The sequence below is a fragment of the Euprymna scolopes genome, chromosome 39 (assembly GCF_053919585.1).
Source record: "Euprymna scolopes isolate OS-2025 chromosome 39, ASM5391958v1, whole genome shotgun sequence".
NCBI classification, from domain to species: Eukaryota; Metazoa; Mollusca; class Cephalopoda; order Sepiida; family Sepiolidae; genus Euprymna; species Euprymna scolopes.
Window position 1 is genome coordinate 17,548,310 of NC_136520.1, and position 10,254 is coordinate 17,558,563.

General features: G+C 37.2%; 1 pseudogene; it reads left to right on the plus strand.

Annotated features, from left to right (window-relative positions):
- Positions 1-1,383: 1,383 nt before the first annotated feature.
- Positions 1,384-1,501, plus strand: LOC145263963 (5S ribosomal RNA; annotated as a pseudogene).
- Positions 1,502-10,254: the final 8,753 nt, after the last annotated feature.

The following is a 10,254-nucleotide window of genomic DNA, read 5'->3' on the forward strand; positions in this document are numbered from 1 at the left end:
GAACGCCCTGTACAACGCCGCCTTGATACTCGAGTAGTCACACTTCTCCTCAGCGCTGAGTTGCTGATATACAGCGAACGCCCCGCCGGTCAGCCGCAGAGGAATCACGTGCTCGACATTTTTCACGCCGGACAACTGACAATGTAACTCGACCTTCTCAACCCAGCTGAGTACCGGGTCGGATCCGTCGAATTCCGGTATCAACTTTAGACCGAACCTATCCGCCATTGAAGAAAAGAAAATCAAGTTCGGAGTGGGGAGGGGGGGGGGGCGAAATAGCTTGTAAGAGTATCTTGTGTGGGAGACGGGGAGTCTCGTCGTGGGCGACGAAGCATTTCACTGAAGAACCACGGCAACACACAGCGAACCAACAAACAATGACAGCCACGGCGCGAAGGTAACTAACAAAGCTCAGCTGACTGCACGAATAGAAACGGAACCCAACGGTCACTAACGGAACCCAACGGTCACTGTACTGATCGCCACGAACGTCAGAACCCGACTGCCTCGCACCTCCAATGGACCGATTTTTATTCCTCAAGATGGCCTAGCTAATTTGCATCCCCGCGAGACCTCGCGCGATCCTGCGAGATTCCGTCTCTAATAAAAGCAGGCAGGCGCCATCTTGAAACTCTTTCTTCCGCTGCCCCGACCACAGGATCAGCCACCACCCCGCACGCCAGGCACACACGGACCCTCTTGCGCCGAGGGCTACGGTTAGTCTCACAATACCAGATAACGAACACCTGACAGTGTATATAATGTCTATGGACTTTCTCAAACATAAGTCTTTTCTTCATTTGGTGATAAAACTGCTCTACACAGATGACTGTGATATCTTTGCATGTGATATCCTCGCATGTGATATCCTTGCATATAATACTCTTGCATGTGATATCCTTGCATGTGATATCCTTGCACATTCTGATGATGAGTTGCAATTCTTTATTAACCATTTTGTATCTGCCGGTAACTCGTTTGCTTTAAAAATCAAACTAAAAAAGACAGTCGTCATGTATGATACAGCGCCAGGATCGCCTTATATGGAACCAACCATCTTCGTTGAAGGTAAAAAATTAGGTTTTGTGCACTCTTTTGATTACCTTCCCTGGAGGATGCAGTCTTGACAAAGAAATCTCCCCACCCCCGTATTGAAAAAGCCACATGGTCTTTTTCAGCATTTAATAAACACAGCATGAACTGGGAAATCTCCTTTCTCATTAAAAGCATCCTTAGTCTATTTCAGCACTTAAAAACGTATGTGGTTCCAGCATAGTGTCAGGTTACACACAAAAATCATTGTGTATAAAGTATGTGTTATAACGGCCCCCATGCATACAAGCGAAACATGGGCACTCTATAAACACCAACTTAAACTTCTTAATATACGACATAATAACGTTTGACACACCGGTTCCCGTCAGATCACCGAAGTTAAGCAACGATGAGCCTTGCCAGTATCAGATGGGTGACCATTTGGGACTTCTAGGTGTTGTATGTGCTCTCTGCTTATCTCGGCATTGTTTCCAGTCGTCCTGGACTTCTACTTGCCACTGGATTCAAACAGTGCTGATTCAGGAGATGGTTGGTTGGGACCGCGCAAGCCTTGCCTCGCTAATTTATCACGCGCAACTGCCTATACAGAGGGGCAACCTTTGTTTTTCGAGACTGAACGGAAGCATCGAAACTTCTTCAGGGCCTGCATAAACAGTGCTCTCGATAGATACTCTATATTCAATGGCAGTCCCATACCAAGAATTCAATCGATGGTAATGAAAAGTTGTCTTCGATTGATTGACTACATTGTGAGTATGGCAATTATTCTATGGCGAAATGTGAGAAAGAACGAGAAGTGCATCAAAACCGAAAAAGAGATTTAAGGAGAATAAAATTTATTTGAAACAATTTGGATTATCCGTCGACCAATAGGAAAAGATGGTTTTAAGTAGCGGGGCCTGATTCATAAAAACATCGAATCTTTTGAACGTAGGCGTATGCAGTACAATGCACAAGTACGATCCGCAAAGGTGAACAGGATTCAGTACCGGGTTCACAAACTGTGACATACGTCAAAATTGTGCCTTTTGTTGGCCTCCAAAGTCATTGCGTAAATGTGCAAAAGCTATCTTGCATGCTTATAATGTCACCGACGAACACATACAATTTCAGGGAAAATAAAAGGAGAGGACATTAAATAAAGGAAGTGATCGCGCTCGAAATCGGGAGGACAGCCACGATATATATATATATATATATATATATATATATATATATATATATATATATATATATATATATATATCATCGAGTGGCCTAGTGGCCTCAGGGCCTTAATAAATAGTGACTCTTTGTAAAACAAAAATAAATAATAATATATACAATATATATATATATATATATATATATATATATATATATATATATATATATATATATATGCTAATAAATTATGTATTTGAGGAAATATTTTTCTATGTTGTAAACAATAAAAACTTCGAAGTGTTTTGTCTTTTTTTCTTTTTCAAATATGAAAGTGGAAGTATTCGCAGCGGAAAATGACGAGTGAATAAGGCAACAGTTCGGAAAATTAGTGTCTCTGTATGAGATGTGGGTTATCTACCGCCTTCTCTTCGAAAAGCCCCCCAAACCTATCACTGATGATGTCATGTGTAAGAATCCCTAATAAGTTGTAGTAGTAATAATAATAATAATAATAATAATAATAATAATAATAATAATAATAATAATAATCCCGACAAAGTTTGGAAAGAGAATGGTGGAGATACTACGAATAACAATAATGAAAACAGCTGAAATATTAAGGAAACCCCTTGAATTCGTAGACTAACACATATAAAGTACAGGCACAAACCTAACATACAGATGTGAGCCAACCACCTAAGATGGTCGAAAATTGACCCAGTAAAGGGCGAATGAGAGCTGAATTAGTGATTTTATTTATGTGAGCGATCCCCCGGTACCAACAGGTGACCTTGCTGGTCAAAAAGGTTTGATTGCTGATGCGAAATGCATGGAGGAAAAACATAATTTCGAGAACATTAATAAAAATATTGTTTTTATAAGAGAATCGTTACGTGTTGTCGAGTAATGTTTTGTGGCGCATAATGGAAAAGAAGAGATTATAAACGAAGGAACTTTACCAACAGATGACTAGTAGCTGATATGACGTGGCTTCATGTGGAGCTATGCATTAACAGCGTCACGTATTGTTGAGATCTCTGCTGTCATCGCATTTTCTTTGCCCATCGTCAGGTGAAAGGTAATTGATGAATGTTCGAATTAGAAGCGAACTTTGAAGACTTTAAATTGTCATTCGTAAGATGTGCGTAATTAAGGGTGACTGCTACATCTTTGAATGAAAGGGTAACGCATAAAACTAAAGAAAGAAATTCTGATCAGGCTAGTGTACCTAATGGAATTCGTATGGATGAAAGGACCCCTGAGAATAGAAAAGGGTGCCATCCTTAAGATAACTAGTGAGGCGATAATCATGCAGTCACATAGTAAGTGACTTTAGCGAGTGATTTGGAACCTGTGGGAAATTAATCAGAGAGTATCAAGAAGGAATCGACAAGTTCTATGAGGTTAGGTAGGATTTAACAAGTACTTAAGGATGTAGAGGAATATGCCCGAATATTAAACCCCTTGGAAGATGAGTTGCGTCACCGGTGGACCGTACAACAGAATTATCTAGGGAGGTTGGAATGGTTGGAAAACAGACCGAAGGGGGTGGTGATTCCTATAATGAGCTAGGCCTTGGGGACTCGATGTTGGATACTACAAGCATGGGAGAGTTCTCGTTACTGGAAAGTGGGAGGCTTGAGGGTATGAAAAATCGAGAGGGTGTTGATACTACAAATCTGAATGAATATGAAACGTCTCCGGCACCGTAGAGATAAAAGTATGCAGAGAAGTATCGTTGAAGAAAACCCATATAAAGAAATTCGAAACATCTGCAAAGTAGAGACGGGAGTATTCAGAGACTTAGATAGGTTTGTGTCTGTGTTTTTTTTTTGGGGGGGGGGAATGAACGGCCTTAGCAAAAAAAGAAAACAAGAAAGAAAAAAAACGTAACCCCATAAGAGATTACGGTCCAAGGGGAGGTAATTGCGAAAACAAGAATATAGATAGACTGATTGCATTTTCTTTCTTTTTTTTTTCAGAGACATCAACAGAATAATTGCATCATAAGAACTTTCCGACAAACTATTATTGACTAAATGTCCAGGGGGAGATAATGTTTGGAAAAAACACTAAGTAGAAGGGGAGTAATCGCCCTTGATTAGAACTAAACTTTCGATTTAATAATAAACTATAGAAGGACATATATAACACTTTCTTGCATGGATTTATAACTTTTGCATGATTAGTGCATCGAGCATGAGTTTTGATTCTTTTGCATGTGAACTGGTAGTCGAAAAGATAGTCTGTACAAACCAACTGGCGTTGTTGAGCAATGAGGTATCGCTGGACGTCGACTGTCAAAGACCTACCTAAATACGAGACTGATAAATGATAGGTCAAGAACGGACGAGAGGCGTATCGACGGTTTAGACGCAACCATTTCCATTGGTAGCTAGGTTAACTAAGGGGAGGAATGTGACCCAACCACCTATGATAGTCGAAAATTTCCCCATTAGAAAGTGAATGAGAGCTGAATTAGATCTTTTATTTATGTGAGCGATCCCGGGGTACCAGCAGGCGGCCTTGCTGGTTAAGGAAGAAAATAATTTCGGTAACAGTAATGTTTTGTCTTCGAATTGATCTTAAGGTCAAGGCCGTCGTTTTGATTTGTATGGGAAAACTTAATTTTTGTTGGGGGAATCACCTAATTAATATGCACGGGTGATGTAACAAATTAGCAAATCAGAGTCTGACGTAATGAAGGGGGATTGGTTGAATGAGAATCCAAAACTCCTCATCTGCTACCTACTATAAAAGGAGGCGCAGAAGCGATTTTTACTAGTCGAGAGAAAAAAACTCGGTTTAAGTCGAAAGTCGGGTCTATCACCACTTGTGTCTCTCCCGCTCCCCGTTTACTGACCGTCTATTAAAAAAGAATAGAAAATCGGTTGTCGAAATCGGTCACGTTTGAGTTGCTATTTAAACAGACTGCTGGTGAAAAAAAAGATATTACATATATTTTTATTTTTATGCAATTAATTATAAAATAGTATTTTTCTTGCAATCAGAATTTATTTTAATAATTAATCCATACAAACGAAAACTTGAGCTTGCGTTTGGAGTAAGCTATCTGTCGCTTACAGAAATTATGATTATCTTGCAGATGAATGATAAGAAATTGAAATAATCTTTTTGAGCGAGCAGCAAGCGAGAAGAGAGAGTAGCCAACCTAACGCTGTGCATCCGGCTGCAGCGCGTGCCTTCCCTGGAGATTTTGAGCTGAGTAATTTGTATTTTTTTAGATCTTTTTTCTTCTTTAGTATTTCTCCTTATTTTTGTTTTTTTTTACCTGCGAGTCACTGTTGAGGCAAGAATTACAGGAATTTCACTCCAATCCTGTTCTGCAAGTAAACATCACAGAGTGTGACCTTCACCTTCACCAAGGTGCACGATTTATATGATCTTCACCGAAGTGCGCGACTTGACACACAAAAAAACAGCCTCCTTATCACCTGCTAACGCACGCGTCATTGTAACGTCCAATGACAACAACAACCACAACCTTCTCACTCGACCTGCGTTTTATACCACTATCTCAATTACTTCTCTTGCGCATGCGCCTGTAGATTCCTGACAACCTCAAGACTTCCGCTTATAAAAACCCAAGTTTTGTTGTCGCGCATGCCTATACAAGGCACAAACACGTGGGCGTTTGTTTTGTTGGTAAGTACTACACAGAGCGGCGCTACGGACTTCAAAATATTGGATTTTTTTTATGGACCGTTCTTTTATGGATCTTTTACCGGTTAAATAGTTTTTAAGGGGTTCAAAGGAGGTCAAAATTGAAAAAAAAATCGTTATACATTTTATACATTCTCCATAGTTTATTTTGAAAACCGCATATTTAAGTGTATTTTACGACCGGTTAAAGTCGGTTGCCCCCGCTAGTCTAATATATAAAGGGGTATATGCATGTATGTCTGTTCGTTTGTCTGTCTCCATTGTTTCAAACTCTTTCATTTTCGAAACTAAAAGTGGCAGAAGAAGCCTCGAATAATTGGATTTTTTACTGGCCGTTAGAGGTCCAAAATCGTTAAAAAAATTTTAAAATTGTTATACATTTTTTACGTTCATATTAGTTAATATTTTTTAATTTTTAATCAGTTCATGTGTGTGTCGCGTTGGTACAGTTGTAACGTCACCAGCTTTTAATTCTACAGTTTTCATTTCGGTTTGTGTGTGTGTGTGTGTGTGTGTGTGTGTGTATGTGTGTGTGTTTGTTTGTGTGTGTGTGTTAAAATATTTCTGTGTGCGCTAGAATTTATCTTAAACTTTACGCAATTATACAAAATATAGAAACTATGCATAAATCTAATTAAGCGTAATAGTGAAATGAAACCAATCATTTAATAAGAAACCATTAAAATAAATAAGTTATTCAAAATAAGTTCTTCAAAAGAATATACACATTAGTTAACCTTTATGTAGACGCTCGCATATCCATGACTAAGTATATTAAGAAGTTCGTTTTAATATTTTTTAAATAGAAACTTAGCTGGGGATTTTTATCCTAGTCCCCCAAAATCAACAGAAATTAAACCATTCCGGTAATGATTCGGTCCCTGTTTATTTAGAGGTAGGAGTCCTTACCTTCTCTATTTGAGAAGAGGTTATTGGCCCCCCGACAAAACGAGGGTGAACCTGTAAATTCACCTTTGGTTTATTGCTAATCAACTGAGTCACCTTCACCGGGGAATGCCGATGGGGCTCCCTATGCACTTTCTGCGGGTTAGAGCGCCCCTCCTCAGGGGCACTGACTTCTCAATCGCACTTTCCGACCCTGGTGTCTAAGTTGTTGCAACCATTTTTAAATAGAAAAAATAGGCTTTTAATATCAATGTCAGAGCAAGAAAAAAACTCAACTTTTAAACATATAAACATCAGTCGGTTGATGCGTTTATGTTTGGTTTGTTATGCTTGCTATTGTTCTGGCACACGTTCCTTTAAGAAGCTATGTTTATAAGGAGATTAATTGTCGGTTGGTTCGGCCTGTCAGAGAGTACAAACTATAGAGAAAGAACAAAAGAAAAAAGAATGAAAGAGAAAGATGAAGGAGAAATTAAGAAATTAAAAAGGGGACTGAAGGAAGAGGTAAATTCATAGAAGTTTGAAATATAATTTTCATCATTAACAGCGCAGATTAAATGGACACAACTTAACAAATGGATTTATTTGTTGTTTTATTGTTGTCTTGGTTTCTTCTGTTCTGATATTTCTGTGTGAATCGCGACAAAAAATGGTAGCATTCTGACGTTGTTTAGAAGGAATCATGAAATAGATTTGCTGCGATAACGTTAAAATACCACGAAATTTAATGCGTTAAATAATCAACCAGGCAATATATTAGAAAAATAAGCAGATGTATTTGCAAGAACACGAAAATACCAGGGTACAAAAACAAGTACGGCAAATACATCGGCCATTTTCAGTTCGAAAGCCAAAACTAATAAAAACTTAGGATGCATCCAAAAACAGATATGCAGACGCACACTGTCTGTGATATTAAATATCTTAAGTAGAAAATGCTGCACACATACACACACACACACACACACACACACATATATATATATATATATATATATATATATATATATAGTAATTTATAAAATATATATGGCGATTAAGCTACACTGAATATTCGGCGTTTCATCCACTCTAGGATTCGTCAGGCTTATGCGCGAATTCTGTGGTTGTTTCTCGTTTTTATATGGTCCTCTTCTGTTGAGGATTTTAGTTAGTATTGGGTTTTGAAATCTAAGGAAGTCATGCCTACGTAATATTTCTTGTTATTCGGGTTTTCTTTCGCAAATATTATTGCTTGATAAACTACGCTTTTTGTTAGACATTTATTTTGAACTAAGCAAAGTGTGCAGTGTCTACAGTTGCATTTATCTTGTTCGTTATTAGTATTTTTATTTATGGTATGATACGATACTATGACCACAAAAGTGCATTCAACAATAAAAAAAACACCGTATAAAAACAACACTAGCGAATAAATACTGGGAAATCAAAGAAAGCGGACATTCGCCGGTAGTCGAATGGAAAATAATAAGACAAGCTACCACGTGTAGGCATTTAGACGACCCATGTAAATTATGCCTCCATGAAAAATTTGCTATCCTGTATTTTAAAGAACCCCAAAATCTATTACACTGTAGAAGAGAAATAGCAAATAACTGTGTTCACAAAATAAAACTTACTCTAGGATAGCGATACAAAATAGTTTTAAAACTAACAAAAACAATAGAAAATAAACAAATAAATAAATTAAATAAACATGAATATACATAAACGATCACACATATATGTATGTATATATATATGTATATATATATGTGCATATATGTATGTACACATATGTATATTTATATATAAAAAAGGTCTGCCTTAAACCACTAACCTAGTTCTAAAACAGATCCTTTGTTCGATAAAATGCATGTACATTGGCTGATAGGAAGGGGCGCGGTGGATACTAGAAAGCTGATTGGCTAACTAAAATCCTCAACAGAAGAGGACCATATAAAAACGAGAAACAACCACAGAATTTGCGCATAAGCCTGACGAATCCTAGAGTGGATGAAACGCCGAATATTCAGTGTAGCTTAATCACCATATATATTTTATAAATTGCTAACTAGGTCTACCTACGTATTGAGCACTTTTGAAGTAAATACTTAAAGTTTACGCATAAATCTATACTTTCGTACATTAATTTTATGTGAGTAAATGAAGTATATATATATATATATATATATATATATATATATATAAAATGAACTCATTTTTTCCCGTCTGATTTTGACATTAATATGATTAAAAATCAAGATATTTCATGCAAATATAATATGCACAAACGGCAGAACAATATCTGAGGTGTGTTATAGGCTTATTATTTCTCAAATTCCTCGATAATCTTAGATTTCTATACTTTTTCTGCTGAGAAGTCACGGCCAAAATCGGTTAAGATCAATGGAAGTGGTAAAATATTTTCTCTCTAATAAATTCCTCCTCCCCCTGCCACCACTTAACACCGTTTGGGGATCGTTCACAAGGAACAGTTGAGAAGAGAACACCGGTTTGGCTTCGTAGTTCTTTCATGTGAAGTTATTTAAAATCACTAAACTAAGCTGCAGTGCTCTGTGGCGTAGTGGTTAGCGTGCTGGACAATTCACATTATATTTTCACGTTCGCGCCGACCTACCGTAGTCGTTTTTTTTTTGTTTTTTTTTTTCCCAAACAACTGGAATGGACTTTTCTTGGTGGCCGAACTGTTAACGTTGCAGATGTTTTTGTTGTTGTTGTTGTTTTTTTTTTCACTCTTTATTTTCCTACTTTTACTCATGACTCCGGGTTTGATCCTTCCTACTTACCTACCATAACATTTTTTAAAACTCCCCCCCCCGTCCCGGAAACAAACACTCGGGCAACGCCGGGTACCCCCGCTAGTATATATATATATATATATATATATATATATATATATATATATATATATATATATATATATGAGATGTCGCAGATTAGAGATCAAGTGAATTATCCTGTCAGACATTACTTTGAGGTAATACTTTCAGCATGATCCTAGCCAAAAACGTAAAGTTCAATATTTAAAAATAGAGTAATATATAATTTTAATGATTAAAGTTAAATTCTGTAAATCAAAATATATACACATATATTTAAGTTAAGAATTTATTGTTTGAAACAAGGAATATATAGAGAAAATTATGTTTATTTCCTTAATCCATGGATTTTCAGTAATGGCACTTATCATCAGAGCAAATGAAATGCAATTAGCAAAATGTTCAGCTATGAATAAACAAGTATTTTGCTTTTCAGCACATATATTGAAAATATCATTTGAATGGTGAATAAGAGTCATAGAAAAAAGGATTTCATACAACCTGGGCATTATCAAATGAGTTCAATATTTTCCGGGATATTACTGCCAGGTCGGAGGAGTAGTGATCCAGGGGAAAAGTCAGTAATCCGAGATGTTTGGTTGTCCCATACTGTTATTTCGAAGGACATACGAAATGGTCG